The 16283-nt window shown below is 34.6% G+C and overlaps 1 protein-coding gene across 1 annotated transcript in view; it reads left to right on the top strand.

Moving 5' to 3' along the window:
* Positions 1 to 16283, top strand: part of LOC122510006 (A-kinase anchor protein 200) — a 418778-nt gene that overhangs the window by 134002 nt on the left and 268493 nt on the right. Inside the window, exon 2 of the mRNA XM_043624383.1 lies at positions 961 to 999. The gene's annotated coding sequence lies outside the window, so the exon portion shown is untranslated. The remainder of the gene's footprint in view (positions 1 to 960; positions 1000 to 16283) is intronic.

Genomic DNA, 16283 nt, shown 5'->3' with positions numbered 1-16283 from the left:
CACAAAAACACATGAAAATGTGGCAACATCGCAACAACACACAACCTCAAAAAAATACAAATTTGATCTGTACATTTGAAATTAATAATATTCCTTAAACATAAGTTAATAACTTTTATGTTTCTTTTGCATCATAATTATATTTTACATTTGTTTATTGTAATTTTCGTGTTCTCAACACTAAAAAATTTGAGGTTAACCTCTGACAATATACTATATTCCAGTCGTACCAACCATATGTCGACTATGTTGTGTAATGGTTTTTAGCACTTTTTCAAAAAATTAATTAAATACATTTTTTAATATTTTAGTCTTGAAAAAATTTTATCATTAATTTTTACATCTTTTTTGAATGTTTTTTTTCTTTGAATAAAATAAATATATAGGTTTTTTGATTAAAATTATGAAACTGAATTTTTTTTTTGAAGTTGCAAACATGCAAGATTTTACATGGGAGTAATGGGAACAATCCCCTTGCCCCTCACCATCGCCGTGACAATCCTTAAAGGCCAACGCAGAATAGATCTGTAACCGGAACCGCAATCGTAACCGTAAGCGTAAGAATGAGTTAGAGAAGGATAAACAATATACCTATCCTTCTTTAACTCATTCTTACGGTTACGCTTACGATTGCGGTTCCGGTTACAGATCTATTCTGCGTTGGCCTTAAGCAAATCTTCTTGACTTTTTATTCTTTTCGACCACCATATTGGATCGCCATTTTGAATATTGCAATTTCGACCTCGTTTTTTTACCTTATATATTATATGAGAAAAAGACACTGTGATCCTTGGAATTATAATTCAAAGATTTATAAAATACTATAGTTATAAATATAGTTTTATAAATTATTATTTAATATTTATTAATAAAAGTAATTTAATAGAATTATTTAGTAGAAATTATTATTTGTTTTTATTATAATTCTAATATAGAATATTTCTTTTCCTTTTGTTTCAGGTGAGTTAAACAACGCATTTTTCTTGTCGAGTTTATTTCGTAAGTAAATATATATAAAATATTGAAATGCATAAAAATTATATATTATAAGTAAAATGTAATTATCATAGGAGTAATTGCAAAATTCTGATTCGTTTATTTAACGAGAAATATCAGCTCTGCAAAATATTTTTATGAAAAAATTCATAATTATTTTAATTGCAAGAAAATATCGAAAAATATATACTTGTTTTGCAAAATTTCGATTTGCCACAATTTAACTGTATACAAGAAAACTGCACACAAACAAATTTTATAAATAAAATCATTAATTTCAAAATTCTACTAATTTAAACTGCACACCGCTAAACTGCATACAAGAAAAAGAAACTACATACAATTAAAAATTACAAATTTTAATTAAAAAATAAAATTAATTTGAACTGCATGCAAGAAAATTGCTACATACAAGCTTATTTTTATTAAATTTATTAAAAGTAAGCTTAGGGGAGAGTGGGGCAAACCGGCCAGGTGTCAATATCTCTGAAATGGCGAAATTGTCAAAAGTACTATTTAGAAATTTGAAACAACCATCCCAGTGTGCACGTACTATAACTGTTCTAGACCAAAAAAAGAACAGTGTTCTAGAATAAATGTTACAATTTTATTATAGAACAGTTCTAGAGCTTTGTTCTAAATTTGTTCTGGAACAGTTGTTCTGTATCTGTTCTATAACAGACATGTAACATTTGTTCTAAATTAGTTATAGAATTTTGAAGTAACATTGTTCCTACAGTGTTCTAGAACACTGTTACAAAAATTTAATATAACTGTTCTTTCACTATAAACTCGTGTTTATTTTCACTACACGGAAAAATGTTATTATTAAATTTTATAAAAGTATTTTACAAGTGTAGGACAAAATGCGACAAAGGAAAATTTTGCTATCAACAAAACTAACACAGTAAATCTTAATTTAAGATCGGTCTTAAATTCAGCACTGTCTGCTATAATGTTAAAGGATTCAAAAATGTTGTATCTTAATTTAAGGCTGCTTTCCTGCTTTAAAATAAGACTTTCTTTTTACTATGAAACTTTAACAAAACGTACCTATATAAAATTTAGTAAAGTTATATTAAAATTTGTTAAAAGTTTTCGATATTTGATATAACTTTACTAAATATAGTATAATTTTTATTAAAGTTTAATACTTCTAATATAATAAGTAATATAATAACTTTCTTTCCGTGTAGAGTGCAGCCGCGTTTTTGCATGAATTACAAAAAATCTTTTGAATTTAGATACTTAGAAAGACTCGTATCGATGATTCGTGAAAAATTAAATTATTTAATTAAATTAATTATTAATTAATTTAATTAATTTAATTAATTAAATTAATTTAATTAATTAAATTAATTTAATTAATTAAATTAATTATTTAAGTGGACAGAATTTCAATTTAATGCAATTTTAATTTTCTGAATGTTCATATACTAGAAATTTTATTTTATACAATTTTTATTTTACCAAATTGTCATTTATTAAATAAAATTCTTAGTTTATGAACACTCTGACAAATAAAAATTGCATTCAATACAAAATACTGTCCACTTAAATTCTGGTTGAGTGAAATTTATATAATATTCATGGAATAATACATATATACATGTAGTAAATGTTACTATACTCAATAGAAATTATAGTATACTCGAAGTAAATTTCACTAAACTCAAAGTAAAGTTTTAGTATAGAAATTAGAAATAATAATATATATAAATATAAATTTGAACCAATAATATTTTACGAAAATATTAAAAAATTACCAAAAATCACAGAAAATTTAGTTTTTATTTGCGTTAACAGTTAAAATTACTTTATATTTTTTTTCTTCTGTAATAATACTTTTTTTTTAACTAATTAACATTAATTACAGGGAAAATCGATTCCTAGGATTGAAAGATGAATCATATTGTTATCATTGAAAGGGAAATAATAATTACATTTGTCTAGACACACTCTTTAGATAGAAAGTATATAGTGACAGTTGGGAGAAAAACTTTCGCTTCTAAGAAAATAATAGAGTTTACTCAGAGAAAAATTCTGTGAAACAACCAAATTTTTTTTTAATTCAACCAAATTAATTTAATTAATGGAAAATTAATTTGATGTGTTAAAAAAATTTGTTTCATTTAATTGAAAAATACAAATCAAAAATATTGCGGTGCAAAAGTTTGAAATTGAAAAATTCTTTCTCTGATTGGAAAAGCTTGTGAAACCAAACCAAACGTTTATTTAAATCGAATAAATATTTATGCCGCATAGATTTTATTGAAAATAAACCAAAATTTTATTCTCTACAACAAAAATAGAGTATTTGATACAAATATAATTTTTACCTGAGTGTTTGAATGATTTAAAAAAATGCTTTATTTAAAAAATGCATATTTGCCAATTTTTGCATTTTAAAGTTGTTACATGTTTGAAAAAAAATTGCTGAAGTAATTGTAATGTTCCTGTTGACATAATATTATGTACAATTTCATACATGTGAAAGAGGAAATAGAAAAGGAAATTTTGTTAAAGAGGAAATATATTTTTTTTCTTCGAAATTATATATCTCCATTCTAGAGGATGGCTCTTTAAAAGCGACCGCGAGTTTGACTTTTTTATGGCACTTGGTCTCGGGATGTAAAAAGTGTTCTGGCTAAAAGTGTCGCTTTAGTGATATTTTATTACTCTTCGTTTTCTGTTTCAAAGTATCCTTGATAGTTTCGTTAAGTAACGTAGAGTCATTATTTCCTATCAGCTATTAATTCTCATTGTTAGTGGCGGTATTTTCTTTAATTACATTGATGATTCGTTCAATTGCGAGGGCAAATATTTGATTCTTATATAGAATTTTTCTTGTGTACTCATTGTATCACTAGAAAAAATATTTATATTTTCTCGTAAAAAAGAATTTTTATTCCAAGCAGAATTTAAAAATCTCTTTCTTACAATAAAATATTTTATTTTTCTATTGTTATTATTATTGTAATTATTAATGTGATTATTATTATTAATAATATTACTACTATTATTATTCATATTATAATAAATAGCAAATATTTTGTAGTCGGAAGTGGAAAATCTGCGAATTCAGATACCTGGTTAATGAATGCCAGGTTATGTGGGGGTGACCGCTCCTGTTCTGGTCTACCCACTAAAAACCACTCCCGTCTTAATTTGGGACACTTTATCCACCTGCGGAACTACCGTCAGGCCTTCAACTTCGAAAGTGGTGGTCCCCTAGTCCTACTCCTTAACTGGGCCTTAATCCGCTCAAGCTGTGTGTGAACGTGGGTGGGAGGAAACCAAAAGACTTCCTCCCCCCCACGCTCACACACAGCCGAGCACTAGATTCCTCCGGTCAACCTCGTCTTCCGTCTCTATCTTTTTGCTCCATTATTTTTATAATGAAGGATTCTATGTGCCTCCACGAGTCCACGTTCTGAACCATGGTAGACACCATGTTGTCGACGTTGATTTCAAAGCCAACTGCCGTAAACATGGCCATTCTATCATGGCTCCAGTGCCCGCAATAAAAGAGAGTATGCTCCGCGTCATCTACTGCAGCGTCACAGTAGGCGCATTTTGCTACTCTTTTAATCTTAAATCTATGAAGGTACTGTCGGAAACATCCGTGACCTGACAATACTTGTGTCATGTAGTAGCCAACTTCACCGTGCTTTCTTCCTAGCCAAGTGGCGAGGTTGGGGATCAGGCGATACGTCCACCTTCCTTTAAGATCCCCATCCCATCTCTCTTGCCATTGTTCAAGGAGTCTACATCACGCCTGTTTGCGGATAGCCGCTTTGGCGAGATTTCTACTCTGCTCTTGCGAGGACACTAGATCTTTGTTACGCTGAAAGACTTCCTGTCTTTCCCTGGCCAGTAAGTCCCCTGGCGGGAGACTCGCAAGAACTAGAGCAGCGCTCGTTGAAACCGTTCTGTAGGCTGAAACCACTCTCCGCGCACAACCAACCTGTGCGGAGAGTAGCTCGTCAGAGATGCCGCGGTTCTTCAGGGACTCAGCCCATGCAGGGGCAGCGTAGAGCTGCTTTGCTTAAACCACGGTCGCCACTAATCGGCGTTTCTTTTCCCTGGAGCCACCGACATTGGGCATCATCCTCGATAGATTCCCCATACAGTCGGCGGCATTCAGTGACGTGATCTTAGAATGTTGGTCGAACTTTAATTTTCGATCCAACGTCACTACCAGGTACTTTAAACTATTTCCCCAGGAGACTTCAGTCTGTCCTATCCGAATCTTCGGGACCTCAAAGGATCTTTTACTTGTGACAAGCAAAGCTTCTGTCTTCTCTGTAGCCATTTGTAGGCCGTTGAGATCTAACCAGAGCTTTGCTCGTCTCAAGCTTTTGTTGACCCTTATTTCTAGAATCCGAGAAGTCCGCGCGCCACACACTATAATGACATCATCCGCAAAGCTAACCATTATCGTATCTTCAGGTAACTCAATTCTAAGGAAGTCATCGTACATGACGTTCCATATGATTGGACCTACCTTTGATCCTTGGGGAGCTCCGCATGTCATTTCATGTTTGAGATGACATGCATCGCTCTTATATTCAACCCATCTGTCGCTGAGATAGTTGTCTATCATTCGCAACAGATAGATTGGTACCCCTTTACGACGCATCGCCTTGATGCAATTGTCCCACTTTGCGGAGTTAAATGCATTACGTATGTCGATGGAAATAAGCGCGCAGAATCCCTTCTTCTTGTTCTCTTTGACTTTCTTCGCATGGTTTACAACAGTGAGTATTGCGTCAACTGTTGACCTGCCTTTACGAAAGCCAAATTGATTCTCCGATAGGCTATTTTCGCCTATCAGGATTTCCTGAAGTCTCTGCAGAACCACTCCCTCTAGAAATTTGCCCATCGTATCCAATAAACAAATTGGTCTGAACGATGTGACCTTATCCAGAGGTTTATCGCCTTTCCTGAGAAGGACCAACTTCTGCGTTTTCCAGTCACCGAAGAACTCTCCGGCTGTCAAGCACGTATTAAAGACGTCAAGAAGCAACTCAGGATCCACTGCGATAATCTCTTTTAAGATTTCGCTCGGATGCCTTGTCACTAATTTCTTAGCGACAATCTTAAAGGCCAAACCCCATGGATCCTTCTCGGAGTCTCCGATTAGGTCCCTCCAGCAACGGCATTGGCTACTTTTCACGGCCCGCTTAAAAGTACGCCTGGCTTTATGCCATGTTTCCCGCAGCTGGAGGTTTCCCTTCGAGTGGGTAAAATGCCTCCTTGCTGCGTGGCACTCTCTCTTAAGACAGGCCAGTTCTTCATTCCACCAGTACATAGATCCCTTTCCCGTTTTTCTTTTCTGCCGGCGAGGCATAGAGTGATTGCAAGCTTGAACAATTACCCGCCTCGCCTCTCGCACTATACCCTTTAAAGAAGCTGGTTTCCTCACCCAGTTTGAATTGCGAATAAGTCGCGACTATTCTAGGGATTCCGCCAGCTTCTCCCTGTTTAGTCTCCTGAGGTTCCAAGAGGCTTCCTTGCTACCATTTTTTGGTGCGGTACGTTCTCGAAGTTTTTCCTCAGAGACTAAAAACTATGTACTGGTGGTCACTCAATGTTTCCTCATCCAGTACCCTCCATTCTCTTATTCTGCAGGCTAGGCGGGGAAATGCAATTGTTAAATCAAGGATAGATCCCGATTCTCCCCTCCTGAACGTGAACTCGTGGCCGCGGTTTAACACCACCAGCTCATTCGTCGCCAGCATGTCGGAAACCAAGATTGCCCTCCTGTCCTGACGAGTCTCCCCCTATTCCGGTGACTTACTATTGAAATCTCCCGCAATGAGGACATCCCCATCAAAAGCTCTCAGACGTTCTTCAAGAGAGCGAATCTCGGTGTCGAATTTTTCAAGTGGGTCGTTGGGCGAGAAGTAGCAGCTGTATATGCGAATACCCGCCATCTCCACCCAAACAAACCCCTTGTCCGTAGCTAGGAATGAACCGGTGGTGATATCCGGATTGCATATATGTATTGCCGATCTACCTGATGAGTCTTGAAACTAGTTTGAGAATCCTTGCTTCTTATACTATCCACTCCTCTCTCTCTGGCAGACTGCATCAGGAGATTTTGGGCAACACTACCCTTTCTGAGGTTGACCTGAAGGAATCTTACCTCTTCTGCTTCAGCTTCTTCAGTTCCTCCCTATAGACGGGGCAGGACCCGCTTCCTGGAGCGTGCTTTGTCTCTTTTATTCCTTTGTCCTCACAAGTTGTGCAATGGGATTCCCCTGCACAGTTCTTGTGGGAATGGTCTAGGGAGCCACACTTCCAGCAAGCTTTGCTCCTATCGGGTCCTTTGCAGACCCTTGCGATATGCCTATAACTAAGGCATTTGTGGCATCTGTCCACTTCCACCCTGCTGCGGATCCTGCAGTTTATCCAACCTACCTTAACTTTACCGGCCGTAAGCAGAGCATCCGCGTCTGCTTCTGTTAGTTGGATAACTGCCATCTTTACTGCTCCATGCAGGGTGAAGAGTCTGCAGGACACCTCTAAATCGGTCCTGCCCAAAGCTTCTTTTAAGGCCTCAGTGACATCTTCAATACCGGTTGTCTCATCCAAATCTCTAATCTCTAGTGATCTCTTTGTCACCAGAGGTGAGACCATTGCTTTGCCTTTGAGGGCCTCGGTCAACTTGCTGCTGAACGTTGAGAACTCCTGCCCCTTTTTAAGAACGAAAAGCAAATCTTGCTTTTTCGTTCTTCTAATGGACAGAACCTCTGTTTTTGTTTCAGCAGGGTTGACCTTGGCGAAAAGCTCTTCGATAAGTGTCTTTGGAGGAACTTTTCCGTCCTCCATTGATACACTGATGGCGCCGGTTTTTCGTTTCTTTTTCTGACCTTGGCCACTAGACGATTCTTTTGTATCTTTCTTCTTCTTTTCCGTCTTTTTCTTCTCTTTCCTGGAAACAACTTCGCTCCAGCCGTCAGGAATTTTTTTTTCTTTCTCCGACGGCGTGGTGGATTTAGTGTTTTCCTCCTTCTGTATTAGCATAGAGGCCGGTTTTTTTACCTGCCGGTTCTCTGGGTATGTTGAGGCGCCTCTCTTCGTGCTTTTGGTAAAAGAGGGGGCTTCATCCCCTTTTTTTGTTTCGGAGTGGTCAATGGCGTTTTAGGACGTGCCACTTGACCAACGCCTCGGTACTTAGTAGATGGCTCCATTGATTTTTGGAGCCGATCTGCTGATGACCGGAAAGCAAAACCCGCACTTCTAACTCCGCCAAAGATTTCCTTCGCTTCGGCCATAAACTCTCTCACTTCAGTTGGAGTATTCTTAATAAATGAATTCTCCATAGCGAGAAGAGTTTTTTCCAGAGCTTCATTTTGAAGTCTCTGTTCCGCCATGATACCAAGCATGATTTTCCATACTTCAGCCCATGGCGGAACCGAGAGACCACCCTGTTTCGCTCCATTTGCAGCAGTGCATTTCTCTTCCTCGCTTGTGGAAGGAAACTGATGCATCTCTGCAGATGTTTATGCAGTCTCTGTCTCCATTTTGTCTTCAGCTTTACGGTCTGAAGAACCAGTGTGGTGTTGGCCCCCCTCCCAACATCCGTGGGCCTTTCGCTGACCACCGTGGCTCTCACCCGATCTGAATCAGCGGCAGGATTACCCTCTTTCAAGGTACCTGCTTGGGAGACAATGTTGATATCATCACACATTTCCATGAAATAAAAAAGAGTTAAGTGATATGGGTGTGATTAGTGTATTATGAGTAATATGTTGTGATAGATGTATAGGTGTTTTAATTGTGTGTGTAACCCATATATGTGTTAAAATAGTTTAAATTTGTTGTGTACTGCGCTTGCGAAGGGGCGTGACGGATTAGAACGACCATGGATGTCCCACGCCTTCCATGCATACCTCACATTCAAAGGGATAGTGCGTTTATGGCACCCCCCACTTCCATAAAGAAGAAAGAAACCTCCTCAAAGAGTTCCTCTTGCATTCAACATTCAAGGAGAGGGTCGTTTATAGACTCCTTCCTCATTCATGCATCAGCTCCTATTCCATCGAGATAAAACGGATACCGTCAAGGCTGACCTATTGGACAGACTTCCAGGATCTATGGTATCTTCAATAGAAAAGAACTGACCATTTGTGGAAGCGGCCGTTTATAGGCGACTCTGGTTCCGCATTTAGAGTAGGGGCCGTTTATAGGCTACTCTCCTACTTTCATGTACTCCTTCATACACATTTACGGAAGCGGCCGTCGATAGGCTACTCTGCTTCCCATTCATAGAAGGGGCCGTTTATAGGCTCTCCTTCCCACTCACGCACCGTACACTCCGAACCCTTTGGTTCGGATTCTCCTTTGCCCAAACACAGGGATAAACGCGTTTATAGCGCACCCTACGTTCACTCTAGACCGTTCACACAGACGAGAGGCATACAAAGTCGCACGAGACCGCCAAAGCTACCCTCCTCCTCCTCCAAACAACTTCACACATACCCACACATTTTCATAAAAAAAATATACGAATGGACGCAGATGGGTGATGAGGATGGAGTCCCGGGCTTGGGACCGGTCCATAGCGGAGTTATTATTATTATTATTATTGCAAATCACAAGATTTTTCATTGATAAATATGAACTTCAATTTTTGAATAATTTTAGATTCAACATTTAAAAACTTCACTTAATAAGTAATTAACTAATCAATTATTAATCATTATTATTAATTATTAATAATTATTAATTATTTTCAATACAATTTAAATAAAAAGTTTTGAAATAATATCATTATTTTAAAAAAATGTTAACATGATTCTACATATTATTATGAATTCAATTATTTTCAACATAATTTGAATTAAATTCCTATAAAGAATTTAATTATTATTTTAAAACTAGCGACATATACCTCACTCGCTAACGCTCGTTCGGTTGTATTTATCCTTCGGAGAACACACCTCTTTTTTAGATAATATTTCAATGCTCAACCAATTTTGTACTGTTCGTCTGATTAACCTAAGAATTTTTAAAAAATATAGTTTAAACTCTGTAAAATAAGTCTGTGTACTTTATAATCCTTATAAAAAATATTAAACAATAGATAAAAAGCTTTTCGAAAAAAATCGTGGGGTCAAAATGACTCCATGTGTTCTCCGAGGGTTAAACTTATTTGTTTTTACTGATTTATTTTTATTTATTTGAACTAAGTAAATATTTACTGGACATAAATATTTTAATTTATGGTATCAAAAAAAATAGTTATTTGAACCAAATACAAATTACTTAAGTCAATTAAGTAGAATAATTTGATCTAATAAATATTGCTTTAAATCAATTATGAAAATTACTAGATTTAATAATGCGTAGTTTTTAATTAAAATAAATATTTATTTGCATCAATAAAATAATTTTTTTGAAATAACTAAACTTAGAAGGTTAGGTTTTGAATGTTAGCCTGATTTTCTGGATAATTAGTAAGAAAAGGGCGAAGAAACGTCTATTCCTTTCTTACTAATAGGATTTTCTGTAATGATGGGACATCGACATCGGAAACATCGATGTTTATAACCTCGATGTTTTAATTTCGACATTTTCGATGTATCGAGGTTTTTTTCCGATGTTTGATATTGATGTGAATTAAGTGGGGAAAAAAGGATTTTTTTAAATATCTCCTTTTTTGCCTCTAACAGTTTGTGTTTTTTTATCTTTTAAACAATTGCTCTTATCGCATTGAAAATCTTTAAACACAAATTGTTATAGGGGAGCGTGGGGGAATTGGAGCCCCTTAAGGAAAATTATTTAAAAAAACCAACTAATCTTTATAATAATACATTGTTTTCATCATTTTCCACTCATTTCGTTATTTATCTTTAATTATGTTTAATTAGAAACTTAAAAAGAGAAAGTAAATTGGAAAAAAAAAATTTTCAAAAAAAATACATTTTTTGCCATCACCCAATTTGTGGGGTATTGGGAGCTTTCACTTGAAATTTAAAAAATTTCTATTCTTTAGGAATATTTTTTGTTTTATAATAGAAAAAGTGTTAATACTTACAATGAAGCCAAAACTTTAGACTTAGAATAAACTTTTTCCTAAATTTTAATTGAATAAAAAATTTAATTTTTTATTTTTCCACGAAAAATTATTTTTTAATTAAAAGTTTTTTCATAACGTGATATCTTTCACAATTTTGAAAGAAATAACGAAAGCCGTAACATAGTAACGAAGATTCTTTGGGCTGACACTAATTCTCCCATTACCCCACAGAATTCTTACAGGCCAAAATTTGAATAAAAAAATAAAAATATAAACAAATTTTATTATTATCTCGATTTTTATACAAGTATACATATTTACACATATTCACCTATAATATAATGAAAAAACAGAACTAAATAATACGATTTTAACTACTTATGGTGATGTTTAGAAATATTTTGCATTTTACAACGAAAACTCAAAAAATACATTTTCCCTTGTCCTTACTAAAAATTTGTCAAGAATGTAATCGTTTGTTTTGGAATGATATAAACAAAGGTTGTAGAAGATTTTCTAGACATTGCAGCGAATTTTAAGTACGTGAAATTTAAAAGCTCCCATTACCCCACGCTCCACTACACAAAAAATAAAAAAGATATTTCAAAAATAATATTTGCCCATCTTTTAGTACTTTTGACCCATTTCCCCCCTAAATTTTTTATTAAAACCAGCCAATATCGTAGGTTTTAACTTGTCCAAAATGTGAATCATCTTAAAATGCTATATGGGGCGTTCCATGGCTCTATGAACCGACGAAATTTTGGTTTTGCTTATACCCAAGCAGCACGGAATATAACCTTAAAATGAAGGGAATATTACATTTCATATTCGGAATATTCTAGGGATCTTAAAGTAATATTAAAATGTCCGCCCCACAGAAATATTCCAAAAATAACATTGAGGGAATGTTTCACGGTAATTTCGAAGTAATATTCCAGGATGATGTTGAGGCAATGTTCCACCGTAATATTAATGGAATATTCCAAGGTAATGTTGAATGAATATTAAGGGAATATTCCCTGGAAATATTCCAAAATTTCATACTTTGAAAAAATTTGACTTTTTTTCTCTTTATCTTCTTTCTTTAGTAAAAACAATTTTCAATGGTATTTTCAACATATTTAATATTATCTGGGAACATTCCCTCAACATCACCCTGGAATATTCCATTTTTATTACGGTGGAACATTCCTTCAACATCATCCTGGAATATTACTTCGATATAACCGTGGAACATTCCTTAAATGTTATCTTGGAATATTCCTGTGCAGCGGACATTTTAATATTACATTAAGATCTCTGGAACATTCCACTGGAATATGCCGAATATGAAATGCAATATTCCCTTCAATTTAAGGTTATATTCCGTGATACTTGGGTACTTTCCCGAATAAAAATTAAAGTCGTCAGTATGTAGGATCTATGTTGGCTGGCCTACCTGGCGACATAGGCCTGCGAGTCAAATCGGACGTAATGCCTACGTAAGAATGTAACGCTCGTCGCTTTAAATTCTACGTAGGCCAACAAGCTAGAACCTACGTAACAGTATTAATGTAGGTCGTACATAGGCCACATGATGTATGTTCTACGTAAGAATGTAACGCTCGTCCCTTCAAATTCTACGTAGGCCAACAAGCTAGAACCTACGTATCAGTATTATTATAGGTTGTACATAGGCCACATGATGTATGTTCTACGTAAGAATGTAACGCTCGTCCCTTCAAATTCTACGTAGGCCAACAAGCTAGAACCTACGTATCAGTTTTACTGTAGGTCTAACATAGGCCACATGATGTAGGATCTACAAATGCTTGGTTACATCTACTCTATGTATAGGGTGGGTCGATTTCGGACTTTTTTCGATTCGGGATTTCTAATAGTGCGGAAAAGTTGCCTTAGTACTTCCTGATTCCAATGCAATTTTTCATTTTAAGATTGGATTGCATCTTCAACCCCAACTCCGGCCTTGAAATTTCGGAAATTCGCCTAAAATCGTGAAATTGCCTACCTAGCGCCCGAAATACGCATCTCATGGCAAAATGTATAAAACAAAAGTTATTTGTCACGTCATTTGCTACCGAAATGGTATATATGATCATGGCCGTAGGACGAACCGTTGCCGAGATACGAGCGAAAATGCGGCGGGCCGCAGCACAAAGTGAAAATTGGCTTGCGGCTTGCTCTCCCCTCCCCGAAAGACACTAGACTAGATTCCCGCCGCGCGCCGGCCACCACAAGCTTGCGCTTCATCGTGTATTCCCCTGCGCCATACGACACGTTCGGACAGGTTTCCACACAAATATTCTTTCATCGAGTTCCTTCACTCTTGACGTTGATTTCGCTGAATGCTATCACTCACATTAATTCATCTGCGCAATAGGACACGTTCGGACACGTCTCCACACTAATATTTTTTCATCGAGTTCCTTTACTCTTGTTGTTGATTTCGCCGAGTGCTATCACTTATATATTCTCTCAACAGAACACAGAACTCAACATGTCTGTATCTAAATTTAAATTTAGACAGAAATGTCCTGTGTTTGGCATATATCCGTACAATCTCACTGAGTCCCAGTTACCCACTTACCAGGATGTTCTTTTGTGTTATCAGTTTGAAAGATTTCGTATAGGGCGACTCCGAGGCGACAATTATGATCCTAGGAGTAAAGAGGTTACAGAAATAGTTGCAAAAAAGGTTGAAAATATTTTCAAAAAGTCATCTATTCCGATAGTTTCACACACCAGAGTTCTACAAATGGTCACCACCTACCATAGGAAATTTCTGACTCTTAAACAAATGTTTTTAAGGAACCAAATAGGTTTGCGCTCTAAAAGAGACGACTTTGTCTCTTCTGCCGCAAAATTATTTGACATCGCTGCTTGTAAATGCATTTATTTTTCTTCATGCACTTGTCCAAAGGAAAGGAAAGTTCCTATCATTGAACAACCATTTCTCTTGGACCAGAGAACTAAAAGAATTGGTCGCATTGGAAGTGTTGATCTACCTGAAACAAAAAAGATTACAAAGAGAAATGAACGCAAAGAAAAGCTTTCAAAACGTAATTCAACATCAACACTTACCAAAAAAGTATTAGCTACAACACGTGACTATTCAGATCAGCTAGACACTCATACAGACGACAACAATGTCGGTGCGTCGCACATAGCTTCTTCCAAAAACGATGCTGATGCTGAATTTTCTCTTCCATCCGCTGAAACCAAACAAAACACACTATTATTAGAACACACTGCTTTAGCTGCCCAAAGATTTGGAGTAAGTAATAGAGCAGCGGCCTTGATTGTTTCATCCACCCCGGTCTGACTTTATGCTACTTTCCATTGAAACCCGTCTGCCCTTAGTGATGCCATCGAAACTGGTCATTCCAGGTGGCGCCACATGCGTCACTCCCCAGAAAAGGAGTAATTTGAATAAATATAATGTAAAAAAGTAATTCAATTTTATTAAATTTTAGATTCGGATTACATTTCTAATAAAAAAAATCAATATTTTTGAATTTTATTAAACATTTTTTCAATTTAGAAGAATTTTGAATACTAAAGAATATAAAATTCATCAAAATAAATAAAAAGGTGAAACTAGATTTGAGAAACAGGTTTTAATAATATTAAATACATTAATAAGTTAATAAATGAAATTTTTAATGTGACACTGATAACTTATATTGCAACATACAATAATAAAATTTGTACATAAAAGATTTATAATGTTTTTTTAAATATGTTATATATAACACTATAATATAAAATTTTGATATAAAAATGAAAATTCCTACTTTAAGTGGAATAGAACTTAGCTTGCTTCTTTTTCCATAAACTATTTTTTTCCTTTATTTTGAGCATTTCGCTTTTTAAAAATTCTCTCATTCTTATGTTTAAAAAAAATTTAACTATATAACACGTAATGTCAAGTGCATCATTACAGTGTTGTGAACAAGTAAAAGCAGGTATACTTATTTCGGACGCAGTCAATTCATCCAAAATGAGATCACAGGCATTTTTAAATTGACAATATTTTCTAAAAATAATTTCAATTTTTAAAATAATATTATATAAATAAAAATTTGGGTGTATTAATTCTTGATGAGGATTAATGAACCTTTCAAAACTTTGGGGCATTTGGCCAATGGTAGAAATTAAGGTGTCTTTTGCAATGTCAGAAGATGACATAAATAAACTGAGACAAACCTCGCATTTTACTTTCTTTCTAACATATTGACACACGCTTTCCGTTGTAAAAAAAAAGACAATCCAAAAGTTCAGGCATAGCGTAATCATGTTCCGATGTAACCTTAATAAAATCACTGAAATCCGAGTGAACATCTTCAACCACCACCTTCAGCTTTGATTTAATTTCCTCGAAGCAGCTTTTGTTTTTAGACTTATATAACTCTTTTAATTCTGAAATAGTTATTAGTGGTTCAGGAGGATCATCATTTGTAGGAGTACAGTTTCCTAATTTAGGAGGTTTTAAAAGACTGTATGCGGAGAGGATTTTGTATAATTGAAGGAAAGTTGGAGTAGTAGGGTGGTCATTTGTACCTCCAGCCAAACGTATTGTACCAAAAAAGCGCTGTGCAAAAAAAAATAAATAAATAAAATTAATTTACATTATAAATTAATTAAAAGTTTGAAAAATCACTGTAAAAAATAAAATAATAACAAAATATAAAATAGATTTTGTATATTATTTTACAAGAATAATTAAAAACTTGTTCATAGAAGTAATACCTTGTTAATACAGCAAACTTAAAATTTATTAAGGAAGTATGGTTAGGAATTTTAAAAATTTCGGTTTTAAAAAAATTGTTTATTTATTATTTATATTCATTTAAAACATAAATAACAAGTCTCTTATTTAAAAAGTTGATTAAAAAATATAAATATTAGACGAAAACATAATTTAATAACTACAGCAAGACATGAAAAGTCTTTAAATCATTCCAAGAATAGTATACATTTAAAAAAAAATAAAATTCAATTATTAGGATGTAAAATAAAAAAATTTATAAAAATTTCATCAAAACTAAAAATGTTTATAATAAAAATAAAAAATATTTAATTTAGGTACTCTATGATAAAGTGTAAATATCAAAAAATTTAATTTAATAAGTAAAAAAAATAAAAAAAAATTAGAAATTTACCTCTAATGGGTCCTGATTAATATTGCCTGTGAAAACCTCATCAAATTTAAAACTTTTTAGTAATTCGTTGGACAATTGTATAGCGGAATTTA

The sequence above is a fragment of the Leptopilina heterotoma genome, unplaced genomic scaffold, assembly GCF_015476425.1.
Source record: "Leptopilina heterotoma isolate Lh14 unplaced genomic scaffold, ASM1547642v1 Lhet_65, whole genome shotgun sequence".
Lineage (NCBI taxonomy): Eukaryota > Metazoa > Arthropoda > Insecta > Hymenoptera > Figitidae > Leptopilina > Leptopilina heterotoma.
Note: the sequence above shows the minus strand (reverse complement) of the source record. Positions and strands in the feature narration are given on the sequence as shown.